Consider the following 24,213-nt stretch of genomic DNA (forward strand, 5'->3'; position numbering starts at 1 on the left):
ACTCGCCGAGTTGTATGAAAAACTCGTCGAGTCCATCTTCATGGGTTGGGAGATGACCTTGGACTCGCGAGTGCATTCATACACTCGCTGAGTCCTATGGATTCCAGGCCCAAAGTTATGTCTATTTCATTGGGCCTTCTTCTGGACTCAACTACATTCCTTCTAAACTCAACTAGGCTCATGTGAATCGCAACAGGTTGGGGGAACCAAACCCCTAGACTCGCTGAGTCCCAAGAACGACTCGTCGAGTCGACTATTGTCCAAGTCCATAACTCGATTTATGATGTACAACTCTCATCCAAAAGGTAGATCTGGGCTCCTTAAGTCGGTTTAACACGTAAAGTTATGAACTTTACGTACATGCATGGGACTTTTATGCTCAAAGGACCAAAAATGAGGTTTATTTCATACATGGGTGTTGATTGGATATTATTCCTTTTATATATCAGCTCAGATACCGATTGTTGGAAATATAACAATCTGATCATCACAACAAAAGGCTCGGTTACCAGTTACTGTGTGACAGATATATAAGTTTAAGATATAAGATATATATATATATATATATATATATATATATATATATATATATATATATAAGAATAATAATTGCGGAATAAGTATAAATATGAAAGCTATAAATGACTGAAAGCTATAATAATATAAATGACTGTATTTAAATGACGTAAAGCTATAAATAATATAAATGACTGTATATAAATGACATAAAGCTATAGTAAAGTATATAAGTATATAAATATATATCAAGTAGGTTCGTCAATAAATTGACTGAACTGGACTGATGGAACGACTGGTCGATATTTGTTCTCTTGGAATGACTGGTCGATATTGGGACTCTTGGAACAACTGGTTGATATTTGTTCTTCGAATGACTGGTCGATATTGGGACTCTTGGAACGACTGGTCGATATTTGTTCAAAGATCAATCCGGTATTTGATAAGTAACAAAAAGTTAATTCAAAGCTCGGTTTTTATGTAAAACAGCTTGTTTACATAAAAGTACAAAATACATGAGTTTATGTATTTGTATTTGAGGTATTTTTGGGTAAAACCATGCACACGGGTCGTGTAAGATAAGGCACAAGTAACACAGGTCGTGTAGGAAGGTTTATGAGGGTATTGGAGGGTTTTCTTGGTGATGATCCTGAACACGGGCCGTGTTGGTTTTAGGCTTGGATGAACACAGACCGTGTTGAAGTACAAGAGGCAAACAGATGGGTACACGGGGCGTGTTTGATATAAAGCATGCTGAACACGGGCCGTGTTCACGCATAAGTCAGTTTTGGGATTTTTGTGATTTGAAGGTAAGTTTTGTTTGAGATGTTTTGGCTAAGGTAATGGTGTTATGGTGTTTTGAGGATGCTTTCAAGGTTGTTTAGAGGTTGGAAGAAGGTTAATATAAGGTGGTGATGGTGATGAAATTTCTATGAAGATGATGATGAATAGTGATGGGTTTTGTTGTTGATCTTGATGCAGAAGGTTTTAGGGTGTTTCATGGTTGTGTTTTGGTGTTTTGATGTAAGGGAAGTGTTTGGTGGTGTATGATGTGATGAACAAAGGGGGTGAAGATGATGAACCTTGATTTTAAATGAAGAAGATGAAGATGGTTGATGGTGTTATTCATTTCATTGTTGATGATCTTGGTGTTCTTCACTTCATTGTTGTTTGATCTTGGTGTTCTTCACTTTCTCCAGGGATGAAGATTGAGAGGGTGTGGTTTTACAAAGGAAAACTCACTATAACATATGAATCTCTCTTACTCTCTTCTATTCTCACCAATACTTACACACACTACATACACATGTATATATATATATGTATATATATATATATATATATATATATATATATATATATATATATATATATATATGAGTAGCTAGTGTATGCAAGTTGTGGTAGGAAAAACGTGGCTTGGGGCTTGCTTCTTCATTTTCTTTGTATTGTTGGCTATTCCTTTGTTTGACTTTTCAACATAAACATACATATATATAATACATACATATAATATATATATATATATATATATATATATATATATATATATATATATATATATATATATATATATATATATATATATATGTATTGTTGAAACTGTTTAGTCGCACATCTAAATTTTCTCGTCTATGCGTTTTTTGTCTTTCGTGTGTTTTCGTATTTTCTGTTTTGATCATGCATTTATGCAACCTGAAATAACTGATAATATTTGTTAGATAATTCAAAAACAGTTCATCTTATTTCAGTGATGGTTACATACAAGGTCACATACAAAATTTTTTTTCAACAATTTCCCCCTATGTGATCATTGCTGAAATAAGGACAGGTATGATATAATCACATTGACATTTTAACTTTTGAAGATTCGAGATAAAAGATTTGTCAATAGATATGATATATAAAACATAGTGATTGTTTTGAAAGTTTGTGACTTTGTTTAACATATCTTATGTAAAAGATTTTCAGAAATTTGTTTCCGAATCAAAGTCTCGGGTTCGGTTATCAAAGGGTAGCCATATATGTATCTAAAGAAATTTTCTAAGATTTTATAGCATTATTAATGACGACAAGTGGTCTAACAGGTCGATTCAGATGAACGCTCATAGGTATAGCTTACACTTCACTTGGGTATTTGGTTGTTCTGGCAACAGAACAAGTTAATGATCATTAAAAATGAGTGATATCTCTCTCTGATGACTCACACTCATATTCGAGGTGTTCAGCTATGCTTTTCCTGTAAAGTCACTTAGTCTCATTGTTAGATAATCAATCACATAAGACTGGTTTCAGCATTACTCAACGGGTTTCTTCATTCATGCCATTAACTTTCACTCTCTCTCCATCGGGAAATACATGTAGAGGGGTTTAGCAATTTTCATAGTGCAGTTTGCAACTAAGATTCTTCAGTGATGAAGGATACAGTATCTTGGGAAATTCATTGTTGTTGAAACTTCTTCTTTAATGGTATCCTTTTTATTGATCAATATTGATTATTGTAAAAAGATATTTTGTTTTAGCATCGAGAATTTTCTACATTTGAGAGAATTGGGTTTTTTCAGAGTATTTGTCTTGCGGGATTAAGATATCTTCTTTTGTGAAAAATGGTTAAACACAGATCACGGGATCTTATGATGTTTCTTTTGAAATAACCATTTGGTTGAAAAGTTTGTTTGAAAATACCAAATGTAGAATAATTTTGTTTTCTTTGGTATTTCTTCGGTGAATGATTTGGCTTTCTTGTTGATTTGTCTTTATCTAGATTTATCTTTGAGGATTGGATGTTGACAGGTCTTTGTTTCTCCTTTGGTTTTCTTGTAAGGATATGTCGTTTTTTGGATTCTTTCTGTTTTGAGGCTTTCTTTGATTGATGATTCTTGAAATCCTTTTCGTTTCTTCTTTTCTTATTGATGGATCATGGGATCGCAAGTCTTCATTTTCGGTTGGCTTTTATGTAGGTAGGGATAGGTGGCATAAAAGACAGTTTGTCTAGTATGTAAGAAATGAATGTATCGTCCCTGCTCATTTCGATATCTAAGCAAAAATGAGACCGTGACAAGGTATAATCCGATATACCTTATAAGCAATAGTGACACACCTAAGCTCACAAGAAATGAATTCCATAATGATTCAGAATGACGAGGCACAAATTATCACATTGGTTTTTGTTTTCATCTAAACCTCCTAACCTTATGTCCCTTTTTAAAATCATCAATAATTAAATAAAATTGAAGGAAATAAAGTTATATACATTATGAAAAGTAGGAGATTTGAACCTTCACTCCAATTGAGAATCAATATGACTTAAAATCTTCATCGAGCATAAGCATTTGAAAATTAAGTCAAGAGACGATTAATCACAAGGTTCTATAAAAGCTTATTATGGCAAGTCTTTTATTATTTTTGAAGATTTGTTTTTCTGAATGTTTTTTTGGAAGTATTGGTTATTTGAATGTTTTTGGTAATTTTTGAAAAGAAAACAATTTTCAAATGTTTTTGAATTTTCTTTTTGAATGAAAGTAAAAAAACTTTTGTACAAGCAAAAGGTAAAAGTTTAAGGATGGATGTTATCTGGATTTAACATTCCTAGACGACCTAGGAAGTACTGAAACTTTGTTTCATCGAGAGCCTTAGTGAAGAGATCGGCATTTGATCTTCGGAGTTGATGAAGTGTAGTTCGATTTGACCCTTTTGAATGTTGTCTTTGATAAAGTGATATTGAATGTCGATGTGCTTTGTCATGGAATGGTGAACGGGATTGTGAGAAATGGCAATTGCACTGGTTGAGTCACAAAATATGGGAATTTGTTAGATTTTGAAGCCATAGTCACACAGTTGAGTTTGAATCCATATGACTTGTGAACAATAGCTGGCGGTAGCGACATATTCAGCTTCTGCTGTTGATGTTGACACACAAGTCTGTTTCTTTGAAGTCCAACTCACTAGTCTACCTCCTAGGAATTGAAAGCTACCAGATGTACTCTTCTTATCTAGCTTGCATCCTCCATAGTCTGAGTCGGTGAAAGCGTTCAACTGAAAATCAGATTTAGCTGGATACCAATGGCCAAGTTTGGGAGTGCCTTTAAGGTATTTGAAGATGCGTTTCACAACAACTACATGGGATTCCATAGGATTTGCTTGGTATCTAGCACAGACACATGTAGAAAACATGATGTTAGGTCTGCTGGCAATGAGGTATAAGAGTGATCCGATCATTCCACAATATCTTTTCTGGTCAACAGGTTTGCCATTTAAGTCTGCATCGATTTTGTATCCAAAAGCCATTGGGGTTTTTGCGGTATTGGATTTGTCCATTGAAAAGCGAGTGAGTAGGTTTTTGACATAATTCTCTTGGTTGATGAAAATTCCATCAGTTGATTGTTTGATCTGAAGTCAGAAAATAATGTCATCAACATATATTTGTACGATTAACAAATGTTTATTAAGTATTTTACGAAAGAGGGTTTGATCGATTGAACCTCTTTTAAAACCTAATTCTTCGAGAAAGGTTGACAATGTGGCATACCAAGCTCGGGGTGCTTGTTTCAAGCCATAGACAGCTTTCTGCAATTTAAAGCTGTGATCTAGAAATTTAGGATCTTCGAAAGCTGGTGGTTGTTAGATGTATACTTCGTGATTTATCTCTCCGTGTTGGAATGCACATTTAACGTCCATTTGGAATACTTTGAAATTCTTATGTGCAACATATGCAAGAAAGATGCGAATTGCTTCAATTCTGGCAACTGGACCATATGTTTCATCGTAGTCGATTCCTTCTTGTTGTGAATATCCTTTGATTACAAGACGTGCCTTGTTTCGACAAATGATTCCTTGATCATCAGTCTTGTTTCTGTATACCCATCTTGAACCTATAACAGTAACATCGGGTGGAGTAGGAACAAGATTCCATACGTCGTTTCTTTCAAATTCTGCTAGCTTTTCTTGTATAGCTTTTACCCAGTCTAGATCTTTTATAGCAGAATGTATGGTTTTGGGTTTAGTCATGGATAAGAAGGCTCCAAATAAACATTCATTTGTGGATGCGACTCTTGTCTGAATGCCTGAGTTGGGATCTCTGATGATTTGGTCTGTTGGATGATTTCTGGTCCACTTTATTAAGCGATTCTCTTCCGCTATAATAATTGGAGTTTCAGTATCCCATTGTTCTTCTCCGGGTGTTTCATCTTGGAATAGGTTTGAAGGTTCCCCCATAAATGATGCATCAGGATTTTTTTGGCTATTTGGGGATGGGGTGTTCAAAGCAGGATTTGGTGTTTGTTCCAAAGAGGAAGTATGTGTTGGTGGTTCTCCCTCGAATTGATCCGCATCATTTTGGTTTGTTTGTGGAATAACTTCACTGGGTGTTCCTGTAGGGTCAATTGAAGTAGTTAGAAGTTCAGATTTGTAAGCGATTTTTGGTTGTTCAAAATGTAAATCGAGATCGATTTCAATGTCTATGTCAGGAGAAGGTGTTTTTTGAATTGGAATTTGAAAAATATTTTCAATCATTTTGGAGCCAAAGTGTTCACGATCCAATTTCCTGATATAAAATTCATCAAAATGAACATCGGTACTTTCTTCAATTACTCTAGTATGTTTGTTCAGTACTCGATAAGCAGCTAAAGAAAATGAGTAACCAAGGAAAATTCCTTCGTCCGACCTTGATTCAAATTTTGAAAGGTGATATTTATTGTTCTTTACGAAGCATCGACAACCAAAAATATGGAAAAATTTGATGTTTGGTTTTCGGATGTTAATGAATTCATATGGTGTTTTATGAAGATGTTTATGGATTAAGGAAAGATTTTGAGTGTAGCAAGCTGTGGCTATTGCTTCTGCCCAAAAGTATTGTGGCAGATCAGCAAAGATAAGCATTGATCTTGCAGCTTCACATAGACTTCGGTTCCTTCTTTCAACAACACTGTTTTGTTGTGGAGTGTATGGGGCTGAGAAGTTATGTTCAATTCCTTTGTCTTTGAGAAATGAATCTAGAGTCTTGTTTTTGAACTCTAAACCATTATCACTTCGTATTCTTTGAACAGGTCGTTTGAGCTTGAGTTCGATTTGTTTGATGAAGTTGATCATCTCTTCAGGTGCTTCTGATTTTAGTCTTAAGAAAAAGACCCAAGTAAAGCGCGAGAAACCATCAACGACAACAAGAATGTACTTCTTCCCTTGTATGGTTTGGGTTTTGGCAGGGCCACAAAGGTCTATGTGCAACAATTCTAGTGGTTCGGATACACTAGATTCTAAGATGCTTTTGTGAGTGGATTTGGAAAGTTTTCCTTTTTCACATGCAGCACAAAGAGTTTCGTTATCAAGCTTCAGAAGTGGTAGCCCTCGAACAAGATCATCGCCGATTAATTTGTTGATGTACCCAAAGTTTAGATGGGAAAGGCGGCGGTGCCATAACCATCTAATATCTGCTGGGGATTTAGATAGCAGACATATATCGGGTTTACCATAGATAAGATCCATGTCAAGTGGATACATATTTCTGGCATGGTCAGAACAACTATAACATCTTTGGTTTTGGCGTCCATGATCAAGCTTCGTTGTTTGGTGAACAGAACTTCAAGATTGTTATCACACAGTTAAGAAACACTGATGAGGTTGTGTTTCAGGTCATCGACGAAGGAAACTTTCTTTATGGTGAAATTACCATTTGTTATGTTTCCATAACCCTTGATTTTTGCTGTCATGTTGTTGCCGAAGGTAACATCTTGATTGGTTTGTGTAGGTTTGAAGTCACGTAAGTAGTTCCGGTTTCCTGTCATATGCTTGGAGCAGCCACTATCAATATACCATGTATCATCATTGGGTTCTCCAGCATTAAGTACCTGCAATCAGACAGAAAGTTTAGGTACCCAAATTTGGATGGGTCCTGGTTTGTCAGTTGTTATTTTGGGTACTTTGCTTAATGAATTTCTTATATCATTTGACTTCACATTATTGTAATGGTTTGGTTTATGAGGGTGGAATGGTTGAGGTTTTATTTGATTTATCAAGTTTTCCCAGAATGTGATTTGTTTTTGAAAACCTGTGGGTTGATAAGATTTGTGATTTGGTGAAAGATATCCTAGATGTGAAGGTTTCTTTGAAAATTTTTCTTCATATATGGGATGTGAATGGCGGTTTTGAAAAGCTTTTTGATGATGATGGTTTGGAACTTTCTGATGTGATTGTTTTTGAAAGTTCCTTGAATGATTAAAAGTGATATCTTGAAAGCGGTTTTCAAAAGGTTTTCGAAAAGGTTTTGGTTTTTGGTTTAAAACCTGTTTATGAGGTATGACGTAGGGTTGAACTGGTTTATTTGGTTGGTTTTCAAAAATGTTTGGCTTGATAAGTGGGGTTTTGGTGACTTGAATGGATTTTTTGCTTGTTTGTTGTTTCTTGGAGTATTTTTGTCCCAGACTAGTTTTTCCAACAATTGATGAATTCATTGTATGAAAAGCAGTTGGTACAGAAGTAGTACCATCCTCATAAGAGGAATTTTCTCCATTCAAAAAGTTTTTGAGTTTAGTGGTTCCATCGGTATGCTTGATCCGGTGAGTTAAAGAACTTGCAGAGTCTGTTTCAGAATTTACAACCCTTTTGAAAGAGTTTTTGGAAACAGTGAAAGCAGTATCATCTGGACTATAGTTGATAACTTTTTCGTCATCTGAATCTTCCTCATTAACAGATGTGAAAAGATCTGGTAGAGTAGATTTAGAGTTTTCACAATTCGTCATGTTTTCATGTTTTGATTGTTCAATTTCAAAGGATTCTCTTCCAATTCCTGGTCTATAATTTGTATCAATTTTTCCAGTGCCTAACGTGTTTGCCTTGGTGAAAATATCATCACTTAGTTTTCTAGCAACTTTGATAGAATCCATATTCTATATCAGTCTTTTATTCTCGGTTTCAAGAGAATTGATTTGTTTTAAAGAATCAGTCAAATTTTCATTTAAAACATTGTATTTGTCTGTTGATTCTTGAAAGTCTTGTTTCAACTGAAGGATTTCCATTTCTAAAACATCTTTTATTTCAGAAGAAATGATTGACTGATTTTTTAGTTCCAAATCCCTTTTCTGAATTAGGGTCTGATTTAATTGTTCCAAGACGTGATTATAATCTTCTGATTTTCTTTCAACGTCTCTTTCCAATTTGCTTTTTGTTCTTGTTGATTCTCCAAATTTGAGTTGCAAGGTTTGTAACTCAAATTTGCAAATATCATAATTGACCATTGTGTCATGATATGTTTTGAGATCAGCTTCCAGACTAGTCTCAATTTTGGTTATGTGGGACTCAAAAATTGTTTTGGAAAAACCAAGTTCAGAGATCATAGACCATACCTGTTCTATGACGTTGGGAGCTCTTGAAGGTATTTTAACACCAGCTACTGTCATACCCCTGAACTGTCAGTAAAACAACGACGGAAACGTCCGGGGGCGGGTGACGTCATACGTAGTATCACAACCATTGTACATAGTAATCATAGTAAACATAACCGTTAAATTACCATAAGATTATATACAACTGTTTGAAATCATTGAAAACATAGTTTATATACATCAGTATAAGCAAAAAGGTAAAGACGAGACTTCAATATGCTCCGTCTTTTGCAAAAAGTTGGCGAGGTACTTGTCTAACGTTGACCTGAGAATACAAGCGGTTTTGAAAACGTATCAGCATAAAGCTGGTGAGTTCATAAGCATGTTTTTGTATTGAAAACTAGTCACTGAGTTTGTACAAATGATTTCTTTTCATTATAAGTAAAATGTCGTTTGTATTGAAAATCATTATTATCAGGTTCTGAAATATGTATGCATGCTTTCCAAGAAAATCCAATATTTTCTTACATGTTAGTTGATTACTGTAAAAGGGTGTTTCCGATTGTAAACCCTGGCTACCACCAGTATGTATTGTATCTTTTATTTGAAACCCTGGCTACCCACCAGTAAGTAATGAAATGTTTTATTTGAAAACCCTGGTTACCACCAGTATGTAAAGTAGCTTTATTACTTAAAATAAAACTATTGAAGAAAGAAATCCTGTAAACAAAAGGTTAGTTGATACTATTGTGAGTTCGTATAACCATACTAATATGACCGGTGACCTCCTTGACGTTTCTTCAGGTGTCGTACGATTACAAAATTTGTCACCCTAGGCATGCCCACCTAACTGTAGCTAACAGTTCAGGTGTGGGATTGTCAGTCCCGAATAGATCTATTCACAAATTTCACGCTCTCCCTCCAGGAGACTCTGGTTATACTAAAGGCGAGGATTTTTTTGTACCCCAAGGGCAAGGTGAAGATAAGTCTCACAATCCAGTATTAACTAGTTTACGTGTTGTTCTGTTGTTCCCCAGTTCGAAATTGTTTGTATCAGTGTAGAGTATAAATAATTATACTAAAATAATTATTTAGCAAGATACTCTAAGTTTGTATTCGTAATAATGGATAAACTAAATCTGATATAGTTTATATGTTTGACTTTGCATGAAATTGAATCTGTAAGACTGGTAATGAAATCCCAAACTATACCCATTATAGTTTGAATGGTTTGTTATGTTCGTGTAGTGTTTTGAAAACTATGTAGTTATGATTAGAAAACGTCCCTAATGCTCTGCATATTACAAAAGGGATAAAGTATCTAAATGCTTATTGGAAAACCATTGTAATTGCATCAGTTTTTAAGTTGTGAAAACCTTAATGTGTGGCTTGTATTCCCCCCTGAAAACATGAAAAACTCGGAAAAAGCATAGGGGTATGAACTCACGATTTATTGTAGGATCCGAATGTTCGATTGGTTATGAGTGCCGAGTGTCAACTGACGTTTTGTATGCGATTGGACCCTATTAACATATATTATGCATATATGTATTAGATTAAGTATTCCATGACAAACCATGATGGAAAACCACCCTAAAGACTTGGAAACACTAGAACTAAGTGTTGGATTCATAGATGATCAAGTAAGGGATGTGTATGGTCACAAAATCACGGATTTGATGTGTGTGCGGCCCGGGAGTGCGAACAGGAAGTGTGTGCGGCTGCACACAGGACTGTGCAGCCATACAGGGGTGTGTGCGGATGCACACAGGAGTGTGCGGCCGTACAGAGGGTGTGTGCGGCCGTACATAGGAGTGTGCGGCCGTACACTCCTCATTTAAGCTTCAAAAGTCGATTTTGAGGTGTTTCAGGGTTCGATCCAAGTCTTAACTCGAATATAGGGGCCAAACTCTCACTTTGGAGGGTTTTTAAGGTGTGTGCGGCCACCATATGAAGGTGTGTGGCCGCACTCCTTCAAAGGATGAAGAACACAAAGAACATGGAGAGTTTCAGGCTTAGATTTAGGTGTTTTACCTGTAAGACAGGTAATGAAATCCCAAACTATACCCATTATAGTTTGAATGGTTTGTTATGTTCGTGTACTGTTTTGAAAACTATGCAATTATGATTAGAAAACGTCCCTAATGCTCTGCATATTACAAAAGGGATAAAGTATCTAAATTCTTGTTGGAAAACCATTGTAATTGCATCAGTTTTTAAGTTGTGAAAACCTTAATGTGTGGCTTGTATTCCCCCCTGAAAACATCAAAAACTCGGAAAAAGCATAGGGGTATGAACTCACGATTTATTGTAGGATCCGAATGTTCGATTGGTTATGAGTGCCGAGTGTCAACTGATGTTTTGTATGCGAGTGGACCCTATTAACATATATTATGCATATATGTATTAGATTAAGTATTCCATGACAAACCATGATGGAAAACCACCCTAAAGACTTGGAAACACTAGAAATAAGTGTTGGATTCATAGATGATCAAGTAAGGGATGTGTATGGTCACAAAATCACAGATTTGATGTGTGTGCGGCCCGGGAGTGCGGCCAGGAAGTGTGTGCGGCTGCACACAGGAGTGTGCGGCCATACAGGGGTGTGTGCGGCTACACACAGGAGTGTGTGGCCATACAGAGGGTGTGTGCGGCCGTACATAGGAGTGTGCGGCCGTACACTCCTCATTTAAGCTCTAAAAGTCGATTTTGAGGTGTTTCAGGGTTCGATCCAAGTCTTAACTCGAATATAGGGGGCCAAACTCTCACTTTGGAGGGTTTTTAGGTTATGTGCGACCACCATATGAAGGTGTGCGGCCACACTCCTTCAAAGGATGAAGAACACGAAGAACATGGAGAGTTTCAGGCTTAGATTTAGGTGTTTTACCTGTATACAAGCTAGATGATGGAGTTCTTCACGTTTTTGAGGCCCTTAGAGTGTTCTTGGATGAGATTTTTAGAGAGAGAAAGTAGAGAGAGAAGTAGAGTGCAGCCAAGAGGGAAAAGAATGAATGAAGGGGGTCCTCCCCTATATACAGAGGGGAGTGTGCGGCTGGGGGAAGGGTGTGTGGCTGCACACCCGTGTGTGCGGCCGTACACACCTCTCATGAGTGTGTATAGCCCGATTTTGCTTCTTTAAGACGTGTTGACTTATTCCTAAACTCGTTCTCGGTTGTACTCTCACTTAGAACACTTGAACGATGTTAAAAGATAGCGTAACCAAATGAAACATTGATATTGATAACTAATTGTACAAGATAAAGTTCCGGGTTGTCACATCATCCCCCTGATAGAGGGAATTTCGTCCCGAAATTCAGAAATAGGGTACAATTCATGGATTTAGAAAAGATGGGGGTACTTCTGTTTCCTTGAGTCTTCGCGCTCCCAAGTGAATTCAGGTTCCTGCTTGGAATTTCAGCGAACCTTCACTATTGGGATGCGACTTTGTTTTGTACGTTTGACCTCCCGATCCATGATTTCGATTGGTTCTTCCACGAAGTTGAGGTTCTCGTTGATTTCGATCTCATCAAAAGGGATCATAAGGGTTTCATTGGATAAACACTTTTTAAGATTAGAGACGTGGAATACATGATGGATGTTGCTAAGCTCTTGAGGTAACCGAAGTTTGTATGCTACTGGACTGATTCTAGAGAGAATCTCAAAAAGTCCTATGTACCTTTGATTTAGTTTCCCACGCTTTCCAAAGCGTATCATGCCTTTTCAGGGCGAGACCTTGAACAGGACACGGTCTCCAACCTGGAACTCCAAAGGTTTTCGTCGTTTATCGGCGTAGCTCTTTTGTCTGACTCTAGAGGCTTTCAATCCTTCTCGGATTTGAATGATCTTTTCGGTAGTTTCGCAGATGATTTCAGGGCCAGGAAGAGTACTGTCGGGGACTTGTCTCTTGGCTAGCTGCGTGTCACCCACCTCAGCCCAACACAGAGGGGATCTGCACTTGCGACCATAGAGGGCTTCGAACGGAGCAACCTTGATGCTGGTGTGGTAACTGTTGTTGTAGGAAAATTCAACCAAAGGTAAATGAGTGTCCCACGACTTGCCGAAGTCGATGACACATGCTCTCAACATGTCTTCCAAAGTCTGGATGGTTCTCTCACTCTGCCCATCTGTCTGAGGATGATAAGCTGTGCTCATGTCCAGCTTAGTTCCAAGAGCCTTCTGCAGGGACTGCCAAAATCTCGAGGTAAACCTGGTATCTTGATCCGAGATAATGGACACAGGCACACCGTGCAGTCGAACTATCTCTTGAATGTAGATTCTCTTAAGCCTTTCCATCTTGAACGTTTCCTTGATTGGCAGGAAGTGAGCAGATTTCGTCAACCGATCGACTATTACCCAGATGGTGTCGTACCCACTCGGAGATTTGGGTAATTTGGTGATGAAATCCATGGAAATCATCTCCCACTTCCACTCAGGTATATCGGGCTGCTGAAGCAAACCCGAGGGCTTCTGATATTCGACCTTCACCTTGGTGCAAGTCAGACACTTGCTCACAAAGGTAGCGATCTCCGCTTTCATGTTTGGCCACCAGTATAGTTTCTTGAGATCAAGGTACATCTTATCCGAACCTGGGTGAACGGAGTATCTAGTCTTGTGAGCTTCGTTCATGACAATCTCTCTATATCCTCCGAACTCTGGGGCCCAGATCCGGTCCATGAAATAATAGACTCCGTCTCCTTTGATCTCTAGATTCTTATCCATTCCTCTGAAGGCTTCATTCGACATGTTCTCTGGTTTTAGGGCTTCCAGCCGAGCCTCTCTGATTTGTGTGGATAAGTGGGAATGGATAGTCATTGTTAGTGTCTTCACTTTACAGCCTGAGCATTCCTTCCGGCTAAGGGCATCTGCCACCACATTGGCCTTGCCGGGATGGTAGCGGATTTCACACTCGTAGTCGCTGAGTAGCTCTATCCATCGCTGTTGTCTCATATTCAACTCCTTCTGATCGAAGATGTGCTGCAAGCTTTTATGGTCAGTGAAGATCATGTACTTTGTTCCGTAGAGATAATGTCTCCATATTTTTAGAGCGAAGACCACTGCTCCCAACTCTAAGTCGTGAGTTGTGTGCTTTCAGCTATCTTGAGGCATAAGCAATAACTTTTCCTCGCTGCATGAGCACACAGCCTAAGCCCTGGTTGGATGCATCACAGTAGACAACGAAGTAATCCGTCCCTTCGGGCAGGGACAGGATAGGTGCGCTGCATAGGGCCTGCTTCAATGTTTGGAACGCGGTGTCTTGTTTTTCGCTCCAACAAAAGGGTACACCTTTCTGAGTTAGAGCGGTCAAGGGTTTAGCAATTCTGGAAAAATTCTAGATAAATCTGCAATAATAGCCAGCGAGACCCAAGAATTGACGGATTTCCATGGGTGTTTTTGGTGCCAACCAGTTCTCTATCGCCTTGATTTTGGAAGGGTCCACGTGTATGCCTTCCTCGCTTACCACGTGACCTAAGAAAGTTACTTTTCGAATCCAGAATTCACACTTGGAGAATTTTGCGTACAACTTCTCCGTTCTAAGTGTTTCCAGTACCAGTCTCAAGTGCTGTTTGTGATCTTCCTCGCTTCTGGAATAAACAAGTATATCGTCGATGAACACGATAACGAACTTGTCCAAGAAAGGACGGCACACCAGATTCATCAGGTCTATGAATACTGCAGGTGCGTTAGTTAGACCGAAGGGCATTACTACAAACTCGTAGTGACCATATCGAGTCCTAAATGCTGTTTTAGGAACATCACTCTCATGGACTCGTAGCTGATGGTACCCTGGTTTAAGGTCTATTTTTGAGAAGTAGCTGGCTCCTTGAAGTTGGTCAAAAAGGTCGTCTATTCGAGGAAGAGGATAACGGTTCTTGACTGTCAGTTTGTTCAATTCACGGTAGTCAATGCACATCCGAAAAGATCCATCCTTCTTTTTCACAAATAAAACTGGGGCTCCCCAGGGTGAGGAACTCGGTCTGATGAAGCCTTTGCTGAGCAGCTCATTGAGCTAGCTGGATATTTCTTGCTTTTCTACTGGCGCTTGGCGATATGGGGACTTAGCTACGGGGTTAGCTCCGGGGATTAGGTCGATGCGAAACTCAACTTGGCGCTGGGGAGGAATTCCCGAAAGCTCTTCTGGAAAGACATCAGGAAAATTGCAGACTTCGGGGATGCTCTCGAGGTCTTTAACTTCCTGTTTCTCATTCATCACATGGGCTAGGAATGCATGGCACTCTTTTTGCAGAAGTTTTTGGGCTTTGATGCACGAGATGATACGAAGACTGGAGCTAAGTTTATCACCATAGATCATGAGGGTTTCGCCAGAGAGGAGATTGAGACGGATAGCTTTTTCGTAACAAAGGATATCAGCATGATTGGGGCTCAACCAATCCATGCCAATGATGACATCGAAGCTTTTTATGGAGACTGACATAAGGTCAATGGAAAAAGAATGATCGTTGAGGGTAAGGGTGCAGCCTATGAATATGTCATTAGCGTTCTCTTTCTCACTGTTAGCCATCTCGACGGTAAATGTTTCGGTTAATGGTTGAGTTTTATGTTTAAGAAGATGTTTGAATGAACGGATAACAAAACTTCTTTCCGCACCAGAATCGAAAAGGATGTATGTATAAGAGTTGTCAAGGAGGAACGTACCTGTAACAACAGTGGGATCTGCAACTGCTTCCTCGTGACCTAATGCTAGAACTCTTCCAGTGTTGCCAGCAGTTGTTGCCTTGGGACAATCTCTCTTGTACTGCCCGACTTCTCCGCAGCCATAACAGGCTTGACCGATACCTGCCCTAGGTGCCTGATTGGTTGGTTGGGCTGGAGTTTTGCAGCTTCGAGTCATGTGACCCTTCTTGACGCAATTTTTGCAGAGCATCTCACGACATAGGCTGGAAGTGAGATGATGGTAGTTGCACCGATTGCACCTTGGGAGGGTGCCAGCATACCTACTGGTAGGTGCTTGAGTGGTGGGGGCAGCAGTAGGAGCAGTAACAGCATGGACTGCCACTGTTTGTTGTTTCTTGGAGGACCATTGCGAATTCTGGCCCTTTTGCTTGTTCCAGAATTTCTTCTTGTTCTCACCACTCTCCTTTGCAGGATCAGGAGTGGCTGTTGTTGCATCAAGATCAACTCCGTGATCTATGAGGGTCTGCGCCAGGCACTTGGCGCTGTCAAAAGTGGTTGGCTTAGCGGCCAAAACATTCCCTTGCGTTGGGGGCGTCAATCCCCAAATCAACCTCTTAATCTTCTTGCTTTCCGGGGTGACAATTCCCGGACAGAGGAGAGCCAGATCGCAGGATCTAGCTGTGTAGGTGGCAATGTCGGAACCCTTCATCTTCAAGTTCCAAAGTTCGTGTTCCAGTTTTTGCATCTCGCCCCTTGGGCAGTATTCAGCAAGCATGAGCTCCTTCAAGCTCTCCCAACCCATGGCATTTGCTATCGGCAGGGTTAGGGATTTGACCCGGCCATTCCACCAAGACAATGCTCTGTCGGTGATAGTGCAGGCGGCGAATTTCACCTTGTTGACCTCAGAACAAGAGCAAATTTCGAAGATAGACTCGATCTTTTCGAACCATCGAGTTAAGGCAATAACACCTCCATTGCCATCAAAAGACGTAGGTTTCGCATTCATAAAGTCTTTATAGGAACACTCCTTCTGGTGTCCTTGAACACCTTCCTGATTTTGGGGATGGGTACCACCTCCTGGCCCGCCAGAGCCGCCGGGATTCATCTGTGACATCGCGGCAGCCACAACGGCAGTAACAGCTGCCTGAAACATGATGGGATCGAACTGAGGAGGTGGCGGCGGAGGATTGTTGTTCTTTGCACTGGGTCTTTTTTTTGGAGGCATCTTGTTCTAAAATGATCAGGAAGGAGAGGATGGTAAGTCCACTGAATTGAACCAAGAGATATGAAACAAGAAATATCTCAACATGATAACTAGAGTGTTCTACTAAGGGATAAACAGGGAAAACTATAAATGCAGGGAATTTTATCGCAAGGAGAATGAGTAGTAACACTTGGAAGTGAATCTTTACAAAGAATTTGACTCTAACAAAATACTCCTATAGTATTTTATGTTTTGTTGTACCGATGTCTTGTTATATGGATATTTGGTAAGTTTTAGGCCTGCTGTACACCACGGTCACTCCCAAGCACATGTTAGCCATGTCTCGAATGAATATAGTTGATCAGGCTATATTGACCCTAGACATGACTACATAACTGCCCAGGTTTAACCGCAGTGTCCAACATCCAATTACTTTTGTTTTGTTCTACTCGTGGTTACTGTTTCTGGTATATAGGTATACTTGTATACTTCTTGCAAAATACTTATATTTTAAAGTATACTTTTAGTTCAGAGCACTTCGGCCCCTTAGTGTTTATAGTTGTATACCATGTAAGGTTCAATATACTTATTTCACTATAAACAAAAGCTCTGATACCAATCTGTCACACCCCGAACCGTCAGTAAAACAACGGCGGAAACGTCCGGGGGCGGGTGACGTCATGCGTAGTATCACAACCATTGTACATAGTAATCATAGTAAACACAACCATTACATTACCATAAGATTATTTACAACTGTTTGAAAGCATTGAAAACATAGTTTATATACATCAGTATAAGCAAAAAGGTAAAGACGAGACTTCAATATGCTCCGTCTTTTCCAAAACGTTGGCGAGGTACCTGTCTAACATTAACTTGAGAATACAAGCGGTTTTGAAAATGTATCAGCATAAAGCTGGTGAGTTCATAAGCATGTTTTTGTATTGAAAACTAGTCACTGAGTTTGTATAAATGATTTCATTTCATTATAAGTAAAATGTCGTTTGTATCGAAAATCATTGTTATCAGGTTCTGAAATATGTATGCATGCTTTCCAAGAAAATCCAATATTTTCTTACATGTTAGTTGATTACTGTAAAAGGATGTTTCCGATTGTAAACCCTGGATACCACCAATATGTATTGTATGTTTTATTTGAAACCCTGGCTACCCACCAGTAAGTAATGAAATGTTTTGTTTGAAAACCCTGGTTACCACCAGTATGTAAAGTAGTTTTATTACTTAAAATAAAACTATTGAAGAAAGAAATCCCTTAAACAAAAGGTTAGCTGATACTATTGTGAGTTCGTATAACCATACTAATATGACCGGTGACCTCCTTGACGTTTCTTCAGGCGTCGTACGATTACAAAATTTGTCACCTTAGGCGTGCCTGCCTAACTGTAGCTAACAGTTCAGGTGTGGGATTGTCAGTCCCGAATAGATCTATTCAAAAATTTCACGCTCTCCCTCCAGGAGACTCTAGTTATACTAAAGGCGAGGATTTATTTGTACCCCAAGGGCAAGGTGAAGATAAGTCTCACAATCCAGTATTAACTAGTTTACGTGTTGTTCTGTTGTTCCCGAGTTCGAAATCGTTTGTATCAGTGTAGAGTATAAATAATTATACTAAAATAATTATTTAGCAAGATACTCTAAGTTTGTATTCGTAATAATGGATAAACTAAATCTGACATAGTTTATATGTTTGACTTTGCATGAAATTGAATCTGTAAGACAGGTAATGAAATCCCAAACTATACCCATTATAGTTTGAATGGTTTGCTATGTTCGTGTAATGTTTTGTAAACTATGCAATTATGATTAGAAAACGTCCCTGATGCTCCGCATATTACAAAAGGGATAAAGTATCTAAATGATTGTTGGAAAACCATTGTAATTGCATCAGTTTTTAAATTGTGAAAACCTTAATGTGTGGCTTGTATTCCCCCCTGAAAACATGAAAAACTCGAAAAAGGCGTAGGGGTATGAACTCACGATTTATTGTAGGATCCGAATGTTCGATTGGTTATGAGTGCCGAGTGTCAACTGATGTTTTGTATGCGAGTGGACCCTATTAACATATATTATGCATATATGTATTAGATTAAGTATTCCATGACAAACCATGATGGAAAACCACCCTAAAGACTTGGAAACACTAGAAATAAGTGTTGGATTCATAGATGATCAAGTAAGGGATGTGTATGGTCATAAAATCACGGATTTGATGTGTGTGCGGCCCGGGAGTGCGGCCAGGAAGTGTGTGCGGCTGCACACAGGAGTGTGCGGCCATACAGGGGTGTGTGCGGCTACACACAGGAGTGTGTGGCCGTACAGAGGGTGTGTGCGGCCGTACATAGGAGTGTGCGGCCGTACACTCCTCATTTAAGCTCTAAAAGTCGATTTTGAGGTGTTTCAGGGTTCGATCCAAGTCTTAACTCGAATATAGGGGGCCAAACTCTCACTTTGGAGGGTTTTTAGGGTGTGTGTGACCACCATATGAAGGTGTGCGGCCGCACTCCTTCAAAGGATGAAGAACACGAAGAACATGGAGAGTTTCAGGCTTAGATTTAGGTGTTTTACCTGTATACAAGCTAGATGATGGAGTTCTTCACGTTTTTGAGGCCCTTAGAGTGTTCTTGGATGAGATTTTTAGAGAGAGAAAGTAGAGAGAGAAGTAAAGTGCAGCCAAGAGGGAAAAGAATGAATGAAGGGGGTCCTCCTCTATATATAGAGGGGAGTGTGCCGCTGGGGGAAGGGTGTGCGGACGCACACCCGTGTGTGCGGCCATACACACCTCTCATGAGTGTGTATGGCCCGATTTTTCTTCTTTACGACGTGTTGACTTATTCCTAAACTCGTTCTCGGCTGTACTCTCACTTAGAACACTTGAACGAACCCTTGAACGACGTTAAAAGATGGCGGAACCAAATGAAACATTAATATTGATAACTAATGGTACAAGATAATGTTCAGGGTTGTCACATACGAAGCAGAAGTTTGGTTGTGCTTGTTCATTGTCAGCTTCGTCATCAGAAGTTGGCCAGTATTCAATGCTTGGTTCATGGATTGCCATCAATGCTCTTTGTTTTTCTTGGTTTTCCAGTTTCTTCAGTTCATCGGCTCTTTGAGCATAGTATGCCGAGTCTTTGATTTTGGTTTTGTTTTTGGCTCGGCATTCTCTGGCATAGTGATTTGTTCCTCTGCAGTTGTGACAAATGATCACTTCTTCATCACTGTCATCCTTTTGACTCTTAATCAGAAGTCTTTCAGGTGCTTGAGTCTGGGTTTGTAGGGAAGGTTAAGAATGGTTTTGTTGGAATCCAAAATTTTGGTTGTTTTGAAAACCATTGTTTTGATTGTTGTAACCCTTATTTTGGAAACCTCTGTTTTGATTTTGAAAACTGTTGTTTGGATTGTGATTATGACCTGAGTTGGGATTGTTTTGAAATCCCTAGTTTTGAAAACCTTGGTTTGAGTTATTATGGAAAGAAGGTCTTTGAGAATTTTGTCCAAAGTAAGGTCTAGGTTGAAAACCTGAGTTGTTTTGTCCAAAAGATGGTCTTGGTTGAAAACCTGAGTTATTTTTTCCAAAAGATGGTCTATTTTGAAAGTTTGGTCTAAAATTTTATTGACCATGATTTGGGATAAATCTCTGGAGATTTGTGTTTGCAACCAACACACACAGTTGTTGATAGTCTGCTTCATCATTCGAATCAGACTGGAAGGCTTGGTTTTGAAAAGATGTAGCTTGATTAAAATGATTTAAGTTTTGATCATTGAAAGGTGTTTGGTTTTGTGAAGTTGTGGACACAAGAGCAAGTGGTCCTCCAAAAGCTGCAGTGGTTGGTGGGTCAATCGAGGATTCATACGATTGAAGTTCTCTATACAAATTGTACAAAGTTTCAGTATGAATAGCTGGATTTCCGTGAATAATGAGTTTAACCATTTTCCAGCTTTCGAAAAGATTGTTTAAAAACTTGAGATTTATCTCGTGTTGTGTCTTTTTGATACCCAAATTGTTCATTTTAACCATAATAAACTTAAACCTATCATGAGCATCATGGATGGTTTCTGATGAAAGCATTTTGAAATTATCGAAGTCATTCAAAACAAATGTTCTTTTGTTTTCGATAATTCTTTTATTTCCACAAAAAGGATTTTTCAAATTTTCCCAAATTTGATTTGTGGTTAACAGTATAATGTCATCCATTTGACTTAGAATACTGTGAGGTATTCCAGATACAAGTTCCTTTTTAGCTTGGAGTTCCAACTTTTTTGTGATTTCAGCTTGAGTGGCTTGATTTGTAGCAAGAGTAGCCATATTTTCTGGAGTAACATATGTTCCTTCTACACACTTGCAGACATCTTCATTTATAGCATTAAGATGAAGATTCATACGGCCAACCCACGAATTATACTCTTCAGGAATAAGTATGGGTGCCCGTGAACCAGATCCTAAGCTATTTGCAATGGAGACAGAGTTCATGTTGGAGTAATTTGCCAAAGACATTTTTTTGAAAATTTTTTGAAAGGATTTTGAACAAGTGATATTAAAATGAAATATTTAAAGAAAAGCTTATGGAAGGTTTATAAACGCTATAACCAAAAGTTTTTCGACAAAAATTTCAAGGTAAATCACACAAGCTCTGATACCAATTGTTGGATATTATTCCTTTTATATATCAGCTCAGATACCAATTGTTGGAAATATAACAATCTGATCACCACAACAAAAGGCTCGGTTACCAGTTACTGTGTGACAGATATATAAGTTTAATATATAAGATGCAGATATATATATATATATATATATATATATATATATATATATATATGTATATATATAAAGAATAATAATTGCAGAATAAGTATAAATATGAACGCTATAAATGACTGAAAGCTATAATAATATAAATGACGTAAATCTATAAATAATATAAATGACTGTATATAAATGACATAAAGCTATAATAAAGTATATAAGTATATAAATATATATCAAGTAGGTTCGTCACTAAATTGACTGAACTGGACTGATGGAACGACTGGTCAATATTTGTTCTCTTGGAAAGGCTGGTCGATATTTGGACTCTTGGAACGACCCGTCGATATTTGTTCTTGGAATGATTGGCCGATATTGGGACTCTTGGAACGACAGGTCGATATTTGTTCAAAGATCAATCCGGTATTTGATAAGTAACAAAAAGTTAATTCAAAGCTCGGTTTTTATGTGAAACAGCTTGTTTACATAAAAGTACAAAATACATGAGTTTATGTATTTGTATTTGAGGTATTTTTGGATAAAACCATGCACACAGGTCGTATAGGAAGGTTTAGGAGGGTTTTCTTGGTGATGATCCTGAACACAGGCCATGTTGCTTTTAGGCTTGGATGAACACGGGCCGTGTTGAAGTACCAGAGGAAAACAGATGGGTACACAGGTCGTGTCTGATATAAGGCATACTAAACACGGGCCGTGTTCACGCAGAAGTCAGTTTCGGGATTTTTGTGATTTGAAGGTAAGTTTTGTTTGAGATGTTTTGGCTAAGGTAAGGGTGTTATGGTGTTTTGATGATGTTTTCAAGGTTGTTTAGAGGTTGGAAGTAGGTTGATATAAGGTGGTGATGGTGATGAAATTTCTATGAAGATGATGATGAATAGTGATGGGTTTTGTTGTTGATCTTGATGCAGAAGGTTTTGGGGTGTTTCATGGTTGTGTTTTGGTGTTTTGATGTAAGGGAAGTGTTTGGTGGTATATGATGTGATGAACAAAGGTGGTGAAGATGATGAACCTTGAGTTTGAATGAAGAAGATGAAGATGGTTGATGGTGTTCTTCATTTCATTGTTGATGATCTTGGTGTTCTTCACTTCATTGTTGTTTGATCTTGGTGTTTTTCACTTTCTCCAGGGATGAAGATTGAGAGGGTGTGGTTTTACAAAGGAAAAATCACTATTACATATGAATCTCTCCTACTCTCTTCTATTCTCACCAACACTTACACAAACTACATACACATGTATATATATATATATATATATATATATATATATATATATATATATATATATATATATATATATATGAGAAACAAATATCTTCTAGCAGTGCACTTGAGTTGTAAGTGAAAGAATAGCTGGTGTATGCAAGTTGTGGTAGGAAAAACGTGGCTTGGGGCTTGCTTCTTCATTTTCTTTGAGTTGTTGGCTATTCCTTTGTTTGACTTTTCAACATAAACATACATATATAATACATACATATATATATATATATATATATATATATATATATATATATATATATATATATATATATATATATATATATATATATATATATATATATATATATGTTGTTGAAACTGTTTAGTCGCACAGCTAAATTTTCTCGTCTATGCGTTTTCTGTCTTTCGTGTGTTTTCGTATTTTTCATTTTGATGACGCATTTATGCAACCTGAAATAACTGATAATATTTGTTAGATAATTCAAAAATAGTTCATCTTATTTCAGTGATGGTTACATACAATGTCACATACAAAAACATTTTTCAACAATGGGGTTGTCATGGCCATAAATATGGCACCTTTATGACATGAGGACCCTCCAAGGTTCCAGATCTGAAGATATAATAAATTGGGACGTCCAAGTCCCAAGGACCAAGCTTCTTGTACCCAAAACTCCATAAAAATAACCACAAAGAGATCTAAGAAACCACAAGTCAAGTATGAAGCTTAATTACTAGAAAGTAAGGAGAAAATGCTGTTGTTCCTGGATCTACAATCTTCTCTTGAAGTCCTCATTCTTCCTCTTCTTCATACAAGTTCAAATCACACAAGATTACTAAAAAATGGCACAAAATTGCTCAAATATGCTCACAACTGTTTAGGGTTTCGAGGACAGGACTTGGGGGTGATGGAGGCTAGGGTGGAAGCGCCATAAGTTGTTTAAATAGGGTGCAGACCCTCCAATTTAGGGTTTCACTCAGACTGCTCCTACTCACCGAGTCAGTATTCCGACTCGTCGAGTAGGTCACTTAATCCCCCGACCCGGAGTCGATCCTACTCGACGAGTTGAGCCCCCAACTCGCCGAGTCTAAGAGTAAAATATGAAGTTTGACGTGAATTCAAATGCGTACCTGAGAACGGGTGTTACATAGGAACTCAACGATAAAAAGACAGACGAAAACGGAGTCCGTATGTAGAAGTTATGAATTTTACGCGGACATTTAATAGTATAATCTCCTTCTACTGTTAAATTTAAGATCGGTTGAGAATTAGCCGACTGTGTCTAAACGAAAGTTGTAGATCATGTTTTCGCCTACGCGTGAATATAAAGAATGTCAAAAACGGAGCTCGTATGCGAAAGTTACGGATTTTAGAATATAATTAGCTTTTGAGGTAATCTACGAGTGACACGTGGCGCAATCTGGGCCACACCTTCTTCCCCACGGCTTGGAATGAGAGGGCGACACGTGACAACGAACACGATGCGTTCGTCTAGGGAACGCGCTGCATTCGCACCGAGCTCAGCCTATAAA

The sequence above is a fragment of the Lactuca virosa genome, chromosome 2 (assembly GCF_052849685.1).
Source record: "Lactuca virosa cultivar CGN04683 chromosome 2, Lactuca_virosa_CGN04683_v6, whole genome shotgun sequence".
Classification (NCBI taxonomy): Eukaryota; Viridiplantae; Streptophyta; class Magnoliopsida; order Asterales; family Asteraceae; genus Lactuca; species Lactuca virosa.